This window comes from Castor canadensis, chromosome 10, assembly GCF_047511655.1.
Source record: "Castor canadensis chromosome 10, mCasCan1.hap1v2, whole genome shotgun sequence".
NCBI classification, from domain to species: domain Eukaryota; kingdom Metazoa; phylum Chordata; class Mammalia; order Rodentia; family Castoridae; genus Castor; species Castor canadensis.
In genome coordinates this window covers 35,482,341-35,505,095 of record NC_133395.1, presented here as the reverse complement: position 1 = coordinate 35,505,095, position 22,755 = coordinate 35,482,341, and the positions used below count along the sequence as shown (strand labels likewise).

The 22,755-nt window shown below is 37.6% G+C and overlaps 1 non-coding gene across 1 annotated transcript; it reads right to left on the bottom strand.

Annotated features, from left to right (window-relative positions):
• Positions 1–17,434: 17,434 nt before the first annotated feature.
• LOC141413066 (U2 spliceosomal RNA) lies at positions 17,435–17,622 on the bottom strand. The gene has a single exon (XR_012437900.1). It is a non-coding gene; the product is annotated as a U2 spliceosomal RNA (small nuclear RNA).
• Positions 17,623–22,755: the final 5,133 nt, after the last annotated feature.

Sequence of the window (22,755 nt, the reverse complement as noted above, 5' to 3'; positions counted from 1 at the left end):
TATTTATAAATATGAATGGCAAGTAAATAGTTTCCCCAAGACAAACTGTGTTGACCATGTAATTTCCTTCCAAGGAAATGCATTGTTCTGGATATAAACATGATCACCTGAAAGAGAAATTATCTTTTCTTCAGCTTTTCTGGAATATAAGTGCAGTTGTTTTTCTTTAAGGCCAGAAAGTTTGGATGTTAAATGTACTAAGTTTTGTTCTTAATGTCATTAAGCACAGTGACATTTTCGGGATGTGATCATAATGAAACAAAACTCAGTACTTTGTAACTTATTACATCAAATTTTAAATTCCATGGTGAAAAAGGAAAGCTAATTTCTTACTAATTGTGTCAAAATAAACTACTCTAAAAGTACCTTGAGTGTTTCAGTGCTCTAAAGATGCAGGAAGACAATTGGTAAAATTCAGGTCTAGTTACCTCTCAGGGTCCAAATGCCTACGTGCTAGCATATCCTGGGTTTAATAAAGCCATGGCTGTCTTCCTCTGGCCAGAAACCAGTCTCTTCCCAAAGCTTTTTTCAGAATTACAAGGTTACATGAGATGTCACTAAGAATATTATAATGTCACAGAGTTTTGGAATTTGAAGAAACCATAGAGACCATCATCTAACCCTTTCAAACTATAGCAAAGAATTTAAAGAAGTACCACTTGTCTCTGGGTCACTGTAGACTGTGACCATACTAGGCCCTTTCTGAGCCTTCTTCTTTCCTGTAGACATCCTTCAGTCTGCATGCTAACGTGGAGTGCTTCTGAGTCCTACCAAGTTCTGGCAGGACTCCTGGACTCTTGAGAACCTTCTCTGTGCCTGTAACTCTGATAGACTGAGAGGGGGCAACTATAAGTATATGAATGAATGAAGTTGACAATGGTCAATGTATGGCCAGAGGGAGGCCCTGCTTTATTCTCTTTCCAGGTGGAAAGAGAATTTAGATTTTAAGAAATTCTTAATGAATATATAAGTAGGGAAAACCATCACGTAAAAGTTGCAGGCCACATTTTACCTTTAGATATAGAGACTCAAATTTACATAGCAAGCTGAGTGAAACCCCAAAATAAGCATGTTTGCCTTAGGAAAGATAGCACAGAAGTTAATCTGAGTTCTTAAGGGGAAATTGAATACAGTGAAATTAATTAGATTCACATGTTTCAAGCTAGAAGCGAAGCTTTCTGTTTGTTAATGTAGATTTAGTGTGTGTTTTAGCACTTGCTATCTTGAGACCAATATATCTTTTCTTTGTGCCAAATTCATCTCTTCTAGAGGGTTTATTATTGAGTGGACTTGAAGAGCAATTTTTCTTTCTTTGGTCTGAGGTTCTCCTTCACCACTTTCCAGGAAAGTTGCAGCCATTTATGTAGCTGATTTTTACTTTGTGCTGGAAGACACAAGAAATTTGGCTGTGCTCAACTTGTTCTGAAAGATTGTTGACTACTTAAGACTGAATAATCACATTTGGAGAAACGTATTAAAGTTGGTCTGCTATAAATGGTAGAGGGTGTGACCACTGGAGAAGACCATATGTCTAAGGTGGCAGCTGAAAGTAGTGAATGACCCACTGTCCATCTTCCTGGGAAGAGATGAATTTTGGGATTGCAAGTAAGAACTTGCTTTAGACTGTTATGTCTAGAGAAAGGGGCCTTTTCTCCTCTCTCTGAAACCTTACAAGGGCCAAGTAAAGCAGACATACTAGAGAGCACACCTATTAAAAGTGGTGTTGGTTGTGCTTTTCCACATGGCACCATACTGGGAGGAAGCAGAGAAGTATTATTGAGGGACTCCCTGAAGAATGTTGTCCTAACTGTAGGGATGAGAGCCCTAAGGTACAACTCTGTAAATTATTCTGTATGTGGACAGTCCCTTCTGTTTTCCAAAAACTATCCTTAGAAGGTACCACCTGGACTCTGATTGAAGGAAAGAGCAGGGTCCCCTCTCAGAGGATACAGAGCTAGTGGTATTGCTGGTCATCAGTACAGAATAGCTACACCCAGTCCTGAAGGCACCTGATCGGGGTTATCAGCACGAAGGAAGCAAAGTTCCAGCCAGATGAGAAAATGCATGATGATGAGCAAAAGAGACTTGACTAAATGTGTGAAAGCACCCAGGGTTTCCTCCCAGAAACAACCCAAAGACACTTGGAAGTTGACTAATTTATGGAACCCAAGTAGGCAGGACTCAAGATATCAGTTCAGAACTTTAAAAGAAAATGTGATTTTATTTCATACTCATGTATCTTAGGCTCAAATACTTAATTGTACATACTTGTTGTGTAATAAGTACTTAAGACAATTCTTTTTTTTTTAAAACTGGTGAATTTAGTAAATAGTCATGCAACAAACCATTTCCCAGGATCTCAAGAATGATTTTCTTAGGTCCATAAGTACAGGATTTCTGTTGGGCTACCTTTGCCAAAGAGAAGTCTATAATGGGAATCTTCTGTGGCCTGACCAAGACTGCTTCCTCAGCACATCTCTTAGACATCATGGCTGGTCACTAAAGAGGAATCAGATGAATTTGCCTAAGGAACCCAGAAACCAAAACGAGGAAAAAGGACTCCAGCCGCTGCTTACCTTTTGGAGTGAATAAGGATGAGTAGACAAAATTCTGCAATAAAGAAGACATCAAGAGCTTCCAAGAAAAGTATACCAAAAAGAATGGGGCATGTGAGGCAGCAATCGTTGGACTGTACCAGAGGGAGACTGATTTAGGGGAAAAAGTAACTGAGATTGAAATTCCTTTGGATCTCGAGATCCTGGCATATTGTTGTGGTTTGGGTGCAACTGCTGAACATATTTGAACATGGGCACTTTTGGCACAGTGCAGAGCTAATTTCATCAGCGATGTTCACTAGGTACAAAAGGCAGAGCTTAAGTGCCAGGATCAAAGTCCTTCCTCCAAGGGACTGAGCAAGCTTTGAGCTTCTTAAGCTTAAACTTAACAAAGGGTCGGTATGTGTGTGGGAGGGGAATGCTTTCCTGGGAAGGTCTCAAGAGTGAGTTGCTAGACTTCCCACTAACAAGTCATATGGCTGTTCACTGGAAATATAAAAGAATGTAACTGCTTTGTCCTGCTTTGTTAATGAGTCAGGACATACTTAATACATATGCAAAATTAAAGAGAAACCATAATGTTACATTGTGTACCATAATCCCAAATCCCCAAACATACTGTGATTTCTCTCTTATTTTTATTAATTTAAATGAGAGGTATAGGGAATCTCAGATTAGCAGAAACCCTGGAATCATCAAAAAAGATCTGGTCTCTTCTGGGAGGTCTATGAGAGTAAGTCGTAGCATAGAAATGCTCTTGCCTGGCTGACTACAGGCTAATTTCTAAATCTCTCTTTTAAGTGATTTCAATGAGAACTTGAAAAAGTATGATATGAAGTCTAGGTCATCTGTCAACCTGTGGCCTCTCATTTTACATTTGAGTCAAAGTCAGATATATTTGGTGCATGATATAAGTTCATAAGTTACAAAGCACTTTCATATGTACTATGTTCGTTGTGCCTCAGAAAAACCGTGATGGATATTTGCAGCAGTGACTACATACACTAGTTAATAGTTGAGGACACAGAGACTAAGTGATGCAGCTATTAGTAGGATAACAGGCGAATCTGAGTAAGATCTGTCAATTGGTTAATAGTATCATTGTCACTGATGATTTTGTGATTTTGTTGTTTGTGCTATTTGTCAGAGGTTAATATTTGGGAAAGCTGTGAGAAGAGTGTACAGGAGGAGCTATGTACTCTTTTTATAACTTTTTAAAAGACAACTTATTTCAAAATGGAAATTAAATAATAAAGGTTTACTCTTGCTGCAGAAACAATTTTTATCTTACATGAAAATTTATGTAAGCTTCAAAATTCAACTATTAATCTAAAGAAATTGGCCATTTATTTAGATAAAAGATACGTTAATCTAAATAATGGGCCCATCAATGCTCCTACAGGCTCTTCCATGTTCTGTCTTGGAAGTATGGGGAAGTGAAGATTGCACACCTTAGGTTTGGATAGATCATACTTTAAATCCCTTCCATTTTCTACCTTTGTTAGCCTCAGTTTTCTGATCTGAAATTTGGTGATAAATAACAGTGTCAACAGGTACAAGTATTGTTGTGAGATTGAAATTATCAGTGCATACTAAACCCTTAAAACAGTGCTAGGTACAGGTTCCAGCTTGGGAACTGTCATTGAATTTAGGTAAAATGGGGAGAAAAGATAACTTTATGGGCTGACTACCCATCTGTCTAATGACTACTTGGCTTGATATTTCAGCCAATTTTAATGGACGTGTTTACTCAAATGCTGATTAAAGCATGTTCACTGCTAGTACAGAAAAGAAAGGGTATCATACACACAAATTTCCCAGGGATGTTTTGAAAATGATAAGTGACTTTCAGCTTGCCGTGGAATGATAAGTGACTTTTGGCTTGCCATAGAAAACATCTCAGCTGTCACCACCACATCTGGAGTCGGTTGGGTACTGTCCCTAGAAGAGAGAGTGGAAAAAAGAAGCTCTGCCCAGAACTTCAGCGCCCCCATAATAAGGAGCAGGAAAGAAACCATAATTGCTCCCAGGGTCCAGCAAAGTCTGCTGTGAGTGGGCGGAGAAGACTTTAAATACTTGGAAAGGCTCTTCAAAGAACAATTAAAAACAACCTCCCATGGTGGGAGGTGAATCTGGCTTGGAAGCTCCTGCTGTCTTTCCCCAGGGTGGAATTCCCAGGCTTCTGGATCCTGGTGGAGCGCCGTTGGCAGTGAACACTGAAGCATGTTCCTTTTCACTTTCCTGGGGCTCAGAGTGGTGGTGTGGAATACACAGGGTGAAGACCATCTGGTTCTCCTGAAGCTGAAAGAGGTTTGAAGTCAGCAGGTGGGGGTTGGAGGTTTATGAAAATAGTAGGACGAAGTTCATTTTGTGGACAACTCTTGGCCATGGGTGTTATTTATTTCAAATTTTAAATTACTGAGCTCCTGTGGGCTTATTACAGATCAATGCATAAACAAACACACACTAAGTTGTGTCCTGGGGATAAATGATGAGGTTATGTGACTTTGGGGTTGCATGTTCAGAGGTAAGAAGGGAGACATAGCTGAGGACTCTGGGTAATCAACTGAAATTCCAGGCTACTCCCTCGTTTGGCTGGAAGACTGAAGAAAAAAGTCCATGAACTACACAAATTTCAAGGCGCCGAATTAATATCTTTAACATTTCTATAAAGATTACTATGAACTAAAGGCAACAAATAATCCCACAGGGCATCCAGTTATCTTTATGATTTTATGAAAAGATATAATAAATATTTTGGAGAACTGATATACTCTATAAAATAACTTTAATATGTTTTTAATATTTCTAATAATAACGATCCAAAATAATCATTTCTTCAGTCATCTCAAGAATATCTTTTGAGTGCTTATTATGTGCCAGAACTATATATAAGCCAAGATTTAAATAGTCTATGGTAAATAGTTTTTTGATGATTTGATAGTGTTCCCTTTATGAGAAAGATGCCTATGATGTAATGAGCACTGAGAGACATCCATCCTAACTCAAAATAGATCCCTGAATGGCAATTCTGTGTGCACATAAACTATAATCTTTGTGTGCTTGAAGTAGTAGAAATTCACTGCGTGCAAGAATGAGTAATCATGAGAGGGTTATGTGTGGCAACCATGTCTAAGCAGAGCAGGAAGAGGAAGGAGAGATTCACATTCCCAAAGTATACATGAAACAAAAACATGCTCATTTCCCAATCTCAATGAGATCCTGGGAAGAAAAGTCATCATCAAAGAGAAAGGACCATAGCAATTCAGTGACATCATTTAGTATACAGTTCAACAGTGTCCTTATGCAATGTAAAATGTCACAGGTAGGCAAGGACATAATGGAAAGAGAAGAATGTCTGGGAAGTAAAGGAAAACTTAGACTGGAGATGGAGAGAATCAGACAGAAGAAGACAGAGATTAAAGGTGAAAGGGAAAAGTGGACCACATGGAAAGACAGAGAGCCCCCCCCACCCTGCCCAAGTGTGACTCAGTAATGCTTGCAGCACAAGCTGCACTGTTTCCTTCTACCCCTCACCCTCAAGAGAGGTCCATGCTTGGACACAATGGTCCTGACCATTGTGCCCTAGAAGGCACAATCATTAAGATATGATGCCAAGATCGTGGGAAGATCACTTTGAAACTCATTCTGGGTGAACAACAGTTGGATGATTTGTGGAATGTAGAGTAACCCAGAGTGGACGAAGGAGTGTAAACTGAGCTGTTGTTGGGATCAGCATGCCTTCTAGCCCATCCAATAGAAATCTTCACTGAATTGTGATATATCTGCCATGGGATGATAGTGATGTGGGTAACTAATAGCACAACAATTGAGCAGTTCAGAATTTGTTAGCATAATTTGTCAGAATTTAACTCAGTGGCTTTGATAAAAGGAACATTGACCAAAAAAATATTCCAATTATTATAAGAGTGAACTTGGTACTTCAGACAAAAATTCTATCAATCAATCAATCAATCAATCGTCTTCTTCATCATCATCATCAACTATCTATCTATCTTCACATCCTGATTATCAAGTGTATTCAATTTCTTCTTGCCACTACAAATTTGGGTTCAAATCAGGGTTCTAACAACCTTTTCCCTTGCCTTTTCTAGCTCATCATCACCGTCACCGAGTTTACTACTCTGCTCTAGAAACACCCTCACTCTGTGTTTGGGAGAATACCTCTAATTCCTTAGCCTAGTGTTTAAGTCCTCAGAGGTTAGTACCTGTTTTGCTTGACTTCTCTGAGATATTTAGTACTGTTATTCCTGAAACTGTGTCATCATTTGTTTTCTAGAATACCAATCTCCGTTTCTCCCTTTACCTATCTGTCTTTTCAGTTTCCCATAGTGGACTTCATTTCCCTATACTCCCACTCCCCAGTGTTACTGTTTGCTAGGGCTCTGTCCTGGCTCTCTTTCCTCTGGACTCTCTCTCATTAGAAAGTCTCATCCCTTCCCTATGTAGCCCTCAGCAGTCTCTAAAGCATATCTCCAGGTCAGTTTCTTCTCCATCAAAAGTAAGTTGAACTCAACATGATTAAAAATGAATGCTTATTTTCCCTCCCAAATAGGCTCCTAAATCTTTCTTAGTTTTACAAGTAGCCTGTCCATTCACCAAGAACCCAGGACCAAACTTGAGTTTCTAAAACATATCTCTTTCTTTCATCTTTCATGCTCAAACCTTTACCTTCTTAACATTTCACAATCATGTCTTCTCAATTCCAACTGCATTTCTATGCCTCAATTTAGATCCTCTTCATTTTTTTATCTTATAGAATTTTAATGGTTTCCCAACTGATTTTTCTTCCACTCTTCTTGCACACTACTAGTTGATTATTCACACTTTAGCTAGAGTGATTGTTTTAAAATTCAAATCTAGCTAAATTACTTCTTTACTTAAATCTGGTTAGAGGCGTCTTCTTGTTTAATGGTCTTTGGATACACTTAGGATGCTGTGACACACCTAATGTAGCTCACCATCTACCTGGCCCTACCTTCTCTTCTTCCTATTGCCACAGTTTTTTCCATCCATGGTCCAGAAAAAAAAAAGTCATGAGCTGAACAGCTCAAATAAAAGATCTTACCAGCTTTTATCATGCCTCAAAAGATAATCTCAGATGCTTAAGAGTTATTAGGCTTGATATTTCATTCACCTCCATCAGCATACACTTTTGTTTTATATATTGTGTTGAATTTTGTCATTATTAGATTTTTTTTTGATGGCTTCTATCTTATCTATACCAGCTGTTGAGGGTCCATGTGTTGATCTCACATCATATCTGATACTTGCTCCCATGAGTAAAGAAGCCTGCTCCATCTTCTAACAAAAATGGAAACATTTAACATCATCGTGCCAGGACCGGAGGATTTCTAACAATATCATATGTCATTGATTTCAGCCTTTGATAATCCAAGAAATATGGAAAATTCCCACCCTCTACTCGATTGCAGGATTCACAACACTGCCAAGTTTGAAGCTCATAAGGATATTTACAAGCTAAATTTTGAGCTATCGAATAAAGAAAAACTAATGTCTTTAGTTAGAAATGACACAAAGAACATTCAAATAAGGCAGCCTGGGGAGGAAGGCAAAACACTGCATCCTGTTTCAAGATTTTCCAGGAACAAGGGACATTGATCCGGGACAAATTCCTAAAACTTTGCAGGACTCAGTTGCCCCAGCTGTTAAATAAAAGTCTTGGCTGACTCTAAAATCACTTGCAGTACTAAAACCAAAGAACACAGACAGTAACTTTAACAACTTTATTTCAAATTCCCATCCAACTAGGTGACCCTCGGATGTTTCCCTTGTGGGGAGGGCAATAAAAATAGGCTTTTATATTTTCAAAATTAAAAAAGCTTTTAGGACCTTCAGCCCTTTGTTGCCTACAAGTCAAGTTATGTCTATTTTTGAGTAGTTCCTGAACATTTGAGGACACTGACCTACTGGTATCACTATTTCCCAAATGCTAATAAACTTAGGCACAGCCTGCAGAGAAAGTCCTCTGCTGGCTTGAGCATTTAGTGTCCTGAGGTTAGGGTGCAAAAATGAACATTTTATAGTTTGTAACTAATTAGTGGCTGACTCTAACGAGCAAGGAGCTTTGACCAGCATGAGAAGAAAAAAGATGGAGAGCTTGCAAGGAAGGTCTAAAAGAGTGAATCTCCATAGAGGGTGTCACCAGGTCATTTCAACATCCCCAGTCCTTTCATGCATCCCAGAAGAATGCAGGATTCTGCTCTTTCCTTTCAGAAATATAACAGATGTATTAAGTTTGGACTACAATCAAACTAGCAGCATTTCAGTTTCATCCAAATTAGAAATTGTGACATGCTCTGGGTAGCTATGTTTTCTGATTATAACACAACTTAGAAACTGGGAATGGAAATATGTCTGAATAAAAAACCCATGCATTTGGAAACCAATATACAGAAACTATTTGCATATATATGGAGAAATATAAATTAGAAAATACTCAGAACTGAAATATACATTAAAAATATCACATGTCAAGATTTGGGGGGAAGCAATCAAAGCAGTAATAAAAGTTTGAGCTTTAAATGTTATATTAGGTTGAAAATTAATGAGTTATGAGGCTAACTGAAGAAGTTTAAAAAAACAGCTAACAAAAGGGAAGAAGAAATGAATGGACAGAAATTAATAAAAATATTTATTGTCTTAGAGAAAAACACCAAATCAATAGCTTATTCTTTGAAAGTCTAATAAAATAGATAAATCTTTTGTGATATTTCTCAATAAAAACTGGGGAAGAAACAATACACAATATTAGAAGTACAGAAGAGGGGCATATCTGCAGATGCAGCTAAGATAGAAAATAATAAGAAAATACTAATAACTTTGTGTTAATAAACCTGCATACTTGAGTGAATAGGAAATTTCCTGAAACAAAATGACTTATCAAAACTGAATCATGAAGAATATAATAACCTGAGTAGTACAACTCTTAACACACACACACACACACACACACACACACACACACACACACACACACACACACACCAGGCACTGGCCAGACTGTTTTACAAATTCTACTATTCATGAATTGGGTCATTCCTTTCATATCTAACTGCTCCAGGAAAAGCTGAGAGAAAGCTCCCTAACCCTTATTTATGGGTTCGTGGAGAACTTGATACCTAACTAAACCCCAAAAGTATGACATTAGAAGGAAAAACTGTAACTCATTCTTCTTTTCCTCATAATAATGTAAACCTTCTCTTAATCAGACCAATGCATTTATTTAAAAATATTTCCACATTACAGATTAAAAGAAGAAAAATCCTGTGACTATCCTAATGGATATAAAAGAAATGGATTAAATTTAGCAGCTTCTGATTTGATAAATACTCTAAGAAAATTAGGAATAAGAGTAAACAATGTATGCACATATGAATAAATGAATAATTAAAAAAAAGTGATTTCCTCATCAAGATAATAAGAGTCTTCTAAATAACCCCAAACAGACCTTGTAAATTTTAGAAAAAATTTAGAACATTCCTTTAAAATATGGAAACAAGGAAAAAGGAAAACTTGCCTACTATAACCACTTAAACTAGAGTCCCATCCAGCACAATAAAACCAGTAAATAAATAAACAGGAAGAAGAAAAGTCTGTCATTATTATGGACGATATGATGATATCCTATCATGATATGGATGATATGATTATACATAGAATGCCAGAGAATCTGCAGAAATCTGAAACAAATAAAAGAGAGTCTAACATGAATGATCATTATTCAAAAAAGAAACAATTTGTCTTTATGTTTTCCAAAGCCAGAAAATGTAATTTTAAAAACTGCAATATTAACAATAAAAATGTAAGATACCTAGGAATAAATATAACAAAAGTGTACAGGTCCATTTTAGAAATAATTATACAATTATTGAAAGATATTAAAGCTGCTCTAAGATGGAGAGGTATACTATGTCCAGTGGTGGGAAGAATCAATATTAAAATTAATGCCAATTCTCTCACAATGCAGTCACAATATTATGCAAAGATTAACCCATGATATGATTCATTATCTCACAAACAACAAAAGTACCTGTGATTCATTATCTTACAAACAACCAAAGTGCCAAACACTTACTTTGTTCACTTTTATATTTAAAATAGTACCATCAAAAGCCAAACCAAATTGTGCCCATTTTTAAATAAACACACAATAGAAGGTTCTTTTTTTTTTTTCTCATGCCATCCAGCCCTGTAGGTGACACCATGCCCAGACATTGACATTCTAATGCAGTCTGAAGATAATGTTCTCTTTAGGCAGTTTTCACTGGGTGGGGGTTATGAGTTAAGGAAGAGATATGGCAGCCAAGTAGGATTATTAAGTATCCTTTGCTTTTGCTCATTCTCCTATGCAATTGCTGAGTAGTCACTGTTCTCAAAGTAAGAGGCAGAGGTCTACTTTGTGTTGCTGTTATGGATAGTCAGGGAAAGTAAGCACCCTTCTGTGTGGGGCTGCAGTTCTACTGAGTATGGTCAACTTAGCCTCAACCTCACTAGCCTAGAGAACCTTGTCCTATTCTCAAATGAAGCCATGGGTCAAGACCAAGATGGCAGCAGGATACAGATTGTTTTCCTGGACAATTGATGCAATAAAACTATTTTTGCTTGACTCACAGACATAACTGAGAAGGAAGACCCTTCCTCATGACTGAAATTTGTCCTTTTATTAACAAGTTTATGACTAGGCTGTCCATTGCTGTGGTACCAACAAATATTTGATCCCAGAATCCAGCACTGTATTTCATTTTCTCTCTCATTGAAGCTTGTCTTCCACTTTTAAACATCTTTTTTAACTTCTTCCTCTTTTCCTCTTATTCTTCTCTAACATCCTCAGTGTCATTATCACTCCATTTCTTTAGCTCAATCCTCTCTCCTTCTTATCTGATTGGCTCTTTTTCTATACTCTTACCTCTCCCATTCCATTTTTCTAGTTTCTGGGTATATTCCCGTACCTCCATAAATTTCTCTAGGTTCTCCTCCTTCCTGACCCTATTCCCTACCCCTTCTAGTGTTCAATTTTCTAACTTTTTCACTTTTCATCACATGGCATCCTGTAGGCCATCATCTCAACACAAAGAACCAGCAAAGCCGGTGCAGCAGAGGGATATGAATAGAGCAAAAACATCATCCCGATGAGGAGTCTCTGCTCCATTTATCTCCCAGCTCCTTCTTTCTTTGCAAATGTGTTTCTTTATTTTCTTCTTTTGTGTAGGCATATAACATTTCAGATAACACTGTAGAGATTAATTATCATGAATTAGCCCAATTCAGTTTTACTGCTCTGTTTTTTTTATTATTTTATAGTTAAATATTGGCTTAGTTATGATTCCAGAAATTCTCACTAGAGTGCTATATCTAAATTATTTTATCAGCAATGCTGTCATATAAATAACCAGATACTCATGTGTACTTATGAAAATTATAATTCCTTGTATGTGCCTCAAGAAACTGAAGGCCAAGGATTTGTTGATTTTCAAGAGAAACAGTGTCCTGACTGATTCATTTAGAAAACAATTTTCATCTTTGTATCTTTAGTGTCCAACATGGCTTCCAGTGACTAACAGATTCTTAATAAGTGCTTATTGAAATAAATATTATTTCCACACAACATATCTTGATAGGACTCCAAAAGGGCTCATTTAACTACATACTTCCACTCCTATAACAAAGTACAAAATTTGCATGTAACAGATTAACATGGTGGAATTATTTCTTGGTATTTGAAAACCATTTGGTAGTTTTTATGAACTGGCTATTCATCATAAAACTGTGGAAAAGGGATGTTTGTGAATATGCTGGTGGAAAATCCAAGGATGAAACATAAATCTTTACAACTTGTCCCTGAGTTTAAAACAAACACTAGAGCAACAGGGTGTGGTATCACATGCCTGTAACCCCAGCTACTCTGGAGGTAGAGATAGAATGGTCATGGTTTGAGGCCAGCTCAGGCAAAGTTGATGGGAGACATTACCTGAAAAGACAATTTAAAAAGAAAAAGAGTTGAGGCATTCTCAATGGTAGAGCACTTGCCTAGCAAGTGTGAGGCCTTGAGTTTAATTCCCAATACTGGAAAAAACAAACAAACTAAAGAAATAAGGGAAAATGATCTATTGTGACATATAATACAAACCTAGCTTTCTTAAGAAAGACTAAATGGATGGCACAAGCTGGAATAAACATTGGCGCAATCCCAAGTGGCTTCTGCATTTGCACAGTTCACCTGGTCACCAGGCTGTCTCCCAGTTTCCTTCTAGAGATCTAAAGGCAGAGCAATTTAACAGCTGCTGAATTACCTGGTGGACACTCAACATATGCCAGGAGTACCTGTGGAGCAGGTTGATATTTCCCAAAGAATTTCAAAATAGAAATTTTGAACTTAGAATTTTTTTGATCATCTTTTCTGCTATAGGTTAGAGCTTTTTAAAAAAACATCTCAATTAAACTTTCCATACAAATACCCAGCACATAAAATTGCTAAGATGTATCAGTGTATGTCATTGCACTTTGAACTGTCTTTACTTCCTCCAGGATCCATTACACAGTTCTGAATTATACAAAGCAGTAGCAGAGGGAGCTGCGGTAGGTGAAGACGAAGAGTCTCTCAAAGGCCCACCCAGGGAGGATCCAGTTAAGAGGTTTCATTCCAATCTAAAGTTGTTACTAAAATATTTGTGCAGATGCTCATACACACGAGCAACAATCAGTAGGTTAGGTATCCATCAAAAGAGTGCTAAAAACAGCCAAAAGTGTAACACCTCACCTTTGCTGAATCTACACATGTTCATTACAGCATGATTAAAGTATCAAATGTAGACAATGTGAGATGGTGGATTCCCAAACCACCCTTGCCAATAATCATGCCCAGGACCATTGCTGACCCTAACTCTCTTCACCTCACCTCATCATACAGTCTTGAGACTGGAGATTCATCGCCTAGATCTAATCCTGGGTTTCTCACTTGAGCCAGAAATGTCAAGAGGAAGAGTTGTATAGAGGCACAAAGAACAATGGGCCTAGGTGGCAGACAGACCCTGCTTGCAGTCCTGGCTCTCTTACTATGTAGCTATGAACAAGCTTCTTAAAGTCTCCAGTCTTAAAATAGGGCCAATAATACTAACCTTATAGATTGTTGGGAAAATTGAAGAGATACAACAAATGAAGACCTAGGAAATATGTGAAATGTGACTTAGTCAGAGAATAGGTATTCAATAAATGGTAGCTGCTGCCACACAGTAGTCATAACTCAGTCACCTAGACAAGAAATCATTTATTCAACTAGTACTCCCTGGGCACATGCCACAAGCCTAGCATAACATTAGGTGCTGATGTGGGCTGTAGTCTGTTTCTGACATGGGGATGAGGTATGCGGAAATTGGAATTGAGGAAAAGGTAGGCAATTTAATGCAAAGTGCCACATGTCCTACATGAATTACCAAAAATCAGACTCTAAAAAAATTGGGACTTAAGATCAAATAGATCATTCTCTCTCTCTCCCTCCTCCCCCATTTTCTTCCCCCTTCCTTCCTCCCCCTTCCTCCTCTTTCCCTCCTTGTTTCCCCTTCTCCCTTTCCCCCTTTCCTTCTCCCTTCTTCCTTCCTCCCTTCCTTCCCTTCCTTCTCTCTTTTTTCTTTTCTCTCTCTCTCTCCCTCTTACTGACAGTGTCTTTCTATATAGCCTGGGCTGGCCTCAAGTTCTTGATCCTCCTGCTTCAGCCCCCTGAATGCTGGATGATAGTCATGCACCACCACGCCCAGCTAAAATTGGAATTTGCATTTCATGCATACTTTCCCTATTTTAAACTTCTCTTCAGTCATTTAGGTGCTAAAGCCAGGCCCCTACTAGGATTGCTTAGACTTCAGCTTCAAACAGAAGGGACTGGCTAAGGGAGGGAAAGCAAAATATTGCAGTCCCAATGGAAACTGTCTAAATTTTATTTTCTCTGTCTTCTATCCCCATTATGAGATTACTCAAAAGAGAACAGTGTAGATGAAATCAAGAAGCATAGACTGATCCCTAGCACAGCCAGAAATCTAAATCATAAAAAGGATGTTTTAAGGTTTGTAATCCAATGATTCAAGAAACTATAGACTGTGTCAGTCATTACAACTTCACTGTGAATTAGAATTTCACTACTTTCTCTAGAATACCCTTAGCCAATAGCTAAGGGAATGAGAGTCTTTTCAGAGATGGCAGACTAATTTTCCCATAAGGAACTTGAAATCGCTAGCTACTTCAGTGTGAAATAATAACCTTCAAAGGTGTCCAGATTCTAATCCCTGGAATATGTTACAAAATATGGCCAAAGTGATTTTGTAGAGAGATTTTGAGATGGGGAGATTATTCTAGATTATGCAGGTGAACTCAATCTAATTACTTAAATCCTTAAAAATGGAGACCTTTTTTCAGCTGTGATGGGAAAAAAAAAAGATGTAATTACTAAGTAGGGTCAAGGAGGTGCTACATCACTGGCCTTGAAGATGGATGAAGATGGAAGAAGGAGACCATGTACCATGGAAGTGCAGGCCCCTAGAAGTTGGAAAAGGCAAGGAAGTGGGTTCTTCCCTGGGGCCTCAGATGGGATGTGACTACACCAACACCTTGTAGTGAGACCTGTATTGGAATTCTGGAATAGTAAATTAACAAATTTAGTTTCTTTTCTTTTTCTTTCTTTCTTTCTCTCTTTTCCTTCCTTCCTCCTCCCTCCCTCTGTTCTCTCTCTCTCTCTCTCTCTTTAGACAGGGTTTCACTATATATAGCCAATGCCAGACTAGAACTCACTATGTAGCTCTCAGGCTGGTCTCTATCTTGAGATCCTCCTTCCTCAGCCTCCTGAATACTGGTATTACAGTTGTGTACTACCATTCGTGACAATTTATTGTTGTAAACCAGTGAATTAGTGGTAATTTGTTACAGCAAAGATAGAAAACTAAGGCACAAGGAGACAAGAAAGTAAGGATTTTAGGCAGGGAAGGAGGAGGAAGGGTCAAGGCAGAGCTGTGGGAAGATGACTGGATTCAATCCTCTTCCTCAGTCCGGAGACTATACAGTATGAGCACATCCTGCTGACTGTGCACAAACAGAAGATAGGGATGAAGTACAATACGTCATTATAATAAATTATAAGCACATGCTTGCTCACTACAAAAAATTTGGTTCTCCATTCTGGGGCATTTCTTTTCTAACTCTGTCTCATTGTATAACACTTTTGCTTTTTATTACTTTTCTATAACTTCTCATGGAGTGTCATTATCTTATTTCATTTGTAGATTATTTTTAGGACTTTATTTCACCTTATAATATAAGCTCCCTTATTCTACATTAGACTATGAGGTCCAAGAACAAAAGCACTGAGTGTCTATGCATCATTGTGTTTATAACACTCTTTTACAGCAGGTAAATGAGGCTTTCTCATCTCTCTGTTGAGCCTGTCAACTGCTGTAGGCCTCTACTCTCCTCTTGGTGCACACAGACTATCATGGTATTCTGAGGAAGATAGATATGATGGAGGAAATTTGCCCTGCAGTATTGCATGATCAAGCAATTGATTTACTTACAGTAGCTAAATCATTTATTAAAGTTCATTTTGTTTTGCTCTTTGGGTTAGCTTTCATTTTCAGATAGGTGCACCACTGAGCGTTAACTTTTAATAAGATCTTGGAACAATTTAGAGAATCAAAACACTGAAATGGTCACCATACAAGGGTAAGAAAAATATCTGGTTTTATTCAATGAATCTGCTTGATATACAAAGTCCTTAAAATTACAAGGAAATCGATCCTAAGTGAAGCCAAGGCCAGTAGATTAGACCAGCCAAAGGTCATATATAAAAAGACTGGGTGGAGTTGGAAAAACAGGGGACTCGTGATTTTCAGTTTAGAAGTCTCTGGGTTTTTTTGTTTTTCCCTAAGCACCCTTTTTCCCCAGCAGGCCTATCTAAAAGTGGGTGGAACCTAGACAAATCCTGTTTTGTTTCATGTTTCATAACATCTCTCCATAACTCTTCCAACATATTTTTATACTGCTGAAATCAGGTGAAAAGATTTATGAAGCTCAGTTCTTTACATGCGTCAATTGATCAAGGGGAAGGGGGAGGGGCTTCTCCCCATCTGATGCCTCCTTCAGCCAACCTGGGGCACATGCCATCCAACCTTCACAGTACTGCCCTAGAGTCCCATGACGGGCCCTTTAGAAAGACCCAAGGCAGTCAGACCCAACCAAGGAATTAAGTTCATTGCTCCTCCTTCTTCATCACTTTTCTCCATTTCCCCAGTCTTCTTATTAGTGTCCCATGTTTACCCTCAGACTGTGGTTCTGAGGTATTCCCCTAATTCAACTCTTGGCCTTCCTTTGTTCTAATACCTAGAGACTGACTCTGGCCCTGCTGCACTGCCCCACCCCTTGCTTCCTAGAGGGGACTTGATATTCATCCCTGGCTTCCTGGCCAAGGACTGGCCAGCTCCAAGTTTCAGTCTCATTAACTCAGCATGTGACAGACTGTCTAGGCTAGGGAGAAATCTCTATTTTCTGGTTTTGCTTTGTTTTTTCACCTCCTAATGGTAATCAATGGATGAAGTAGTTATGATAGAATCCTCCTCTTTCTTTTTTAAAATGTTTTCTCTTGAGAAACAGAAAATAGAATGGTGGTAGCCAAGGGTTGGGGAGAGAGTCAAGAAGGGAGTTGCTTTTTAATGTGTATAGAGTTTCAAATTAGTAAGACCTAGAGAACTGTGCAACAATATTCATAACGACATTGGTATTCTTAACACTACTGAACTGTATACTTTAAAGTGGTAATTTTTATGTTATGTGTCCTTTCTTATTTTGTTTTAAGTCCCATGAGGAGTTGCACCTTTTTCTGGAGGTACTGCAATACCAGATCAGTGGAAGGAATGGATGGATCAAGCTGCTATTCCATCTCCCTGCTCCAAAAATCCATTTAATGCCTTGTCCTCGGAGGGTGTATTTGACAGTAATCTGATAAGAACAGATACTATACTTGATCTTAGCCAAAAAGGCAAGAAGTGCTTTTATTTTAAAGAAGGAAACTTTCAAAAATTGTTTTCCCTTGTGCTGTGCTCTTTAAGCTTTTTGGTGTTTAATCAGCCACTAAATTTACAAATGTTTGTTCATTTTAATTCTTTTAGAAATAAAATATACCACATGCACTCTTTTTGGGTTTGGCTAAATCATGATTTCATACTTCACAAATCTCATCCTGGTGACACAGAAGAAAGCATACCATGAAAGTAGTTGAGCAACAACTAAACATTGGTTGAAATTCAAAGATGAATCATACATAAGCCATTACTTACTGAGGTTTATACTTTTAAATGATAAGAAGAATAATGAATTTGCCATTTACTAAGGTTACTCTGTGCCAGGAACTGTACTATGTGTTTTGTATACATTATGTCTTTTATTGTTTTAACAATTGAATGAAATAATATACCTATTTGGAAAGCAAAAAATGGGATTAAGCTATACTGAAAATGGAATTAGTGCCTAGTAATGTCTGTGTGCCAAGCTGAGTGCTGATGCATCTTGCACATGACAGTTTTTCTCCACTTTAAAGATAAGGAAATTGAGGCTCAGCCAGGTTAAAGGAATTCCCAAAGGCTGCTTAGCTAATAAGACAGAGATGGTATTTGAAACTGATGTCTGCCTGTCCCCAAGGCAGCACGAATCCTGCCACACCATACAGCCTTTCTCTGTAACAATGATACAAGCTGGAAAGTGGTTGAGTGTGTTAGGAATTCTATATGAAATGATGTAGGAGAAAAGGGAAGAAGAGATTTATGTCTATCTGGAGCCAGTCAGGTAAGAAAAGGAATCTAAGCAGATAGAGTAGCATAAGCAAATGAGAAGGAGGAGGAAAGTGGGGGTTGTGTGGTAAACAAGCAGTAGAGTTGGCTGGAATCTTCCAGCAACAGGAGACCAGGCTGGAAAGCTACACAAAAGCCTGGACCTATAAGACCCTGATTTACATTTAAGGCTTAGACTGTAAGCTCTACAAGGTGAAGAGCCATCAAGATTTTATAAGCAGAGAACTTACAGAAACAGGAGCTGTAGCTTTAGCTCTGGTCATCTAGAAAAGGCAGATGAAATGAGCTGGGGAAAGTTTAGGAGAATGTGGAAAAAATACCTATACTTTTTTCTCTCCTTAATTTTATCTTTTTTTTTTTTTGACATTGGAAAAATATCTTGAATAAAATCTCGGTCTCAATTATTTATTTGCCTGATTTAAATATGACCTTTTACCTTTCCCCCTAAAAGGCTATAGGTTTAAAACATAATTTGAAGCTCATTTTCCAGGGAAGAATCCAATTTGGCTCCTGTTATTTCTGGTCGGATATTATATGATTTTATTTTTATTGCAACTCTTTAGAATGATTCACAGATGTTGCTGCTAAAATAGATCCTCCTGAAACTCTTTGGTTTGAGAAATATCTCTGTTGCCATGAATTAAATTAATAGGAGACCTTTTGTTTAAAATTCAAGGCTGCATTCACTTCTAGAAAATAAGATTATTTTCTTAAATTTGTATAAGGCAATTACTGGGACAAGTGACACTGGAGGACTAACCATGGATCCACATCACTTAAAGTTGCACTGAAGGTTGAGTTACATTGTATTCATTTTAGAAGCCATGTCTCTCAAAATCAACTGTGCTAGTATTTTTATAAATTAATAAATTCATGCTCCAATGGATAAGTTATACTGGAGAAATATGCGTACTAGAAGAATGTCTATAACTTAGTTTTACATATGAAAATTAACAGTTTGCCATTCGAAATAATTTAATAAAATATCAAATTTAAATTAAAGTCAACTAAACTTTAAGGGAGTCCTCTACAAACTGATATTGTACATAGGCAGCATCCAAAATGGGCTTCTTGGTCTCCCTCTCTTTGTCTCTCCCCCCTTAGCAATCTCCGCCATTGCCACTAAGCTCTAGTCTTCATCATCACCCACATGAAGCCCTCGCACAGCTCCAGCTGCAATTCTGGTCCATCTCTCAACATTCAAATCCACATCATTCTATTCCATCTTCCTCTTGGGCCCCTGACATTCAAGATATCCGAACCAAATTTACCATTTCATCTACAGCACCACTGTTCCTGTGTCTGCTGCCCCCAAGAGGATGTCCCTATCGGTAGCTTCCCAATTATATTGCAGGAACACTAAACCCCCAAAGCTTAGATTCTAAAAGAAATTTATGGGTAAGCATGTCTGTGAAATTTTGCATATTATATCACACACCCTTGCAGATTTGCAATGGAAATTAAACTTCTAAAGCCTCTTAGGTCTCCTGCAGTAAAAAAAAAAATGTTTATTTTGTTTATCTCACTATTTTATTTAATGTTAGACCCTCATTCTTGTATAACATCTGTTAACATTTTGAAACACTAGTGTTTATAAAAAACACTTTTAAAAAAGCACTTTAGATCATTTTTACTCCTGCTATCTCCTGCTATATAAAAGTCACCATCTCCTCATGTACCTGTAAGAGTGTATCTAGAGACAGACTTCCTGAATTTACCTCTTCAATTTGCACTTATCAGTTGGGAACTGCGTTATATCTCGGGTTCTAGAGTTTTTAAATGGTTCACCTTTTTTCTTAAAGAATTATAAGGATTAAAGTACTGCATTCGGTACACTTAGAATAATGCTTAGGACATACTATCACTCAATAAATGTTTATTTTTATTACCATTCTTATCTCTAAAATGTCTCTCAACTATTTGCTGTTTCCTTATGCCCTGGAAACCTCCACAGTTTAGACACTCATCGTTTCATTTCTTTCCTCAACTGTAATAATAATAATAGCAAATTACATTTAGTAGTTTTAAAAATAAATTTACTCAGTGTTTTTTTGTATATTATCCAGTTAACCTAATAAATGCTTCATTTACTCTGTTCACACTCTACTTTGCAATTCATTTTCACACTGCTATTTAATTGTTTTAAACACAAATCTAATGACACTATTTCCATGTTCAAGAACATTCAGTGAGCCTCCGTTATCTGCACAATAAAGGGAAATAATAACTCCTCATCACAGTGGACACACCCTTGAGTTCATATTCCCCACATCACAGTTTCGTGACCCAGCCACTCTATGACATTCCTCCTGTATAGAGTAAAATTGGCTTTCAGACCACTGCTTTAGCTGGCAAGGTTTATTTTGTTTTGTTTTGCCTTGAATACCCTTACTTCTTTCTTCTACTTGTTAAAAATCCTTTTCATTCTTTCAGGTCCAACTCAGATTTCATCAGTCAATTTACGCAGCTAGTAATATTTTCTTTTGTGGTACTGGGGATTGAGCTCAGGTCTTCCCGCATAAGCCATGCTCCCAATTCTTCCTGCTCTAATTTACTTCTTAGTCAAGGTCTTGCACTTTTGTCCAGGCAACTTTGAACCATGACCCTCCTACCTCTACCTCCCAAGTAGCTGGAGTTACAGGTATGCTCCACCACACATAGTCCCTAGCAATCTTTTCTTGGAATTTTTTTTGGCAGACTGGGAACTGAACTCAGGGCCTTGTGCTTGCTAGGCAAGTACTCAGCCTCTTGAGCCACACCTCCAGCCACCAAAAATCTCTTCTTGATTCTGTTTTTTAAAATAGCAGCTCCTTAGAAATCTTTTCTTGATTCTATTTTTTAAAATAAAACATATAGTATTATGCTATATTTCACAGAATTATGCAGAGATTATCCACATTAAATTGTGAGCTCAATGAGAGTTGATGCCCTATGTATTCTTTAAGACTTTACAAAGACAATACCTTACAATATAGTAGGAGCCCATATAAATATTGATTTACTATATTTGACTATATAGAGGACTTCTTACTACCATTAGTACATATCACACCTTAAGCAAATATTACACCTAGAACAATCAATTGGTTGGTGATTTTCTCTTTGCCAAAGGTTTCTGCTTATTACAAAAGAATACACAATGGGATTCCTTTAAAGAAGAAGGGAGCCTGTATCTTTAAATAAAGACATAATCACATGGAAATTTTTCAAAACACACCTACAGCACACATCTGTAGAATTCTGTCTCCTTGGGTATCATCATGTTCTCATTGGGATTCTCTTAAAATAAACATAAAGGCAAATTAATATACTGGTCCTATAAGAATATGATATCTTCATTTTTCCGATGGAGATTTCCTGGTTGGCTCTCAGTGAGGTGATCTTATCTAGAGCCTTGTTCCCCAATCTAAGTTCACCTGTAGGTCAGGTAACCCCCGTTTGTTTCTGATTCAGTGACCTTATCTCCTTCACGGGAGCTACCCTTCCTTCAAAAGGCTGCTATTGGAAAATCACGCTGAGACTTACCCACTATGTAGGCAAAATTTCCAGTGTAAAGTACAGTGTCTCCACTGTGCATTGTCCTTCCCTGGCTATTGATCTGTCTTGGAAATTCTGGCTACAAGTAGGAGGAGTAACTCCTAAATAAAACTGTTTTTCCCCACAAGTACATTTAATTAATCTGTTCTCGAAGAAATTTAAATCTGTATGCTTGAAGGATTTATTTTCAAATTTTTCTCTTTGTGACTTCCACAAGAGCACAGGTGTCAAATTTAAGTAGATGACATCTCTGTGGTCCATGTTCACCCCAAGTTTTACTGATTCCCGTCTATTGTGACCAATCTAAGAGCTAGACTTCTGAGCATTCCAGCTTCCCATAAGTTGGATAGTTTGATTCCATTTTGTCCGTTAATAATAAACTATTATCTATCCCTATTACACTTCTGCCAAGAGCTTTTTTCCAGAAACTACTTTATAGTTATTATCTAATCTTTATAAAACCCTGGAGGAAGTTTTCCCATCTAACAGATGGTAAATGATTAAGGAGCAGACAGTAAAAGAGCCTGCTCAAGGTGACACGGCAGCTCAGTGATGGAATAATTCTGAGTGCTCGTTTTCCATAGTGCAACCTGCAAACCTTGTAATACTGCCTGAGTTGAAGTTTATTTACAGTTGCCTCATTTTTCCTACAAATCATTGAGTGGCTGGATAAAATTAGAGTATGGAATAAATTTAAAAGGTTCTGTGAGAGTTGCTTGGTGATTTTATTATTTTTTTTTCACCAATCTGACTGTTATACACATATTTATGAAAGAGTTGTTTGATTACGAAAGCAATTA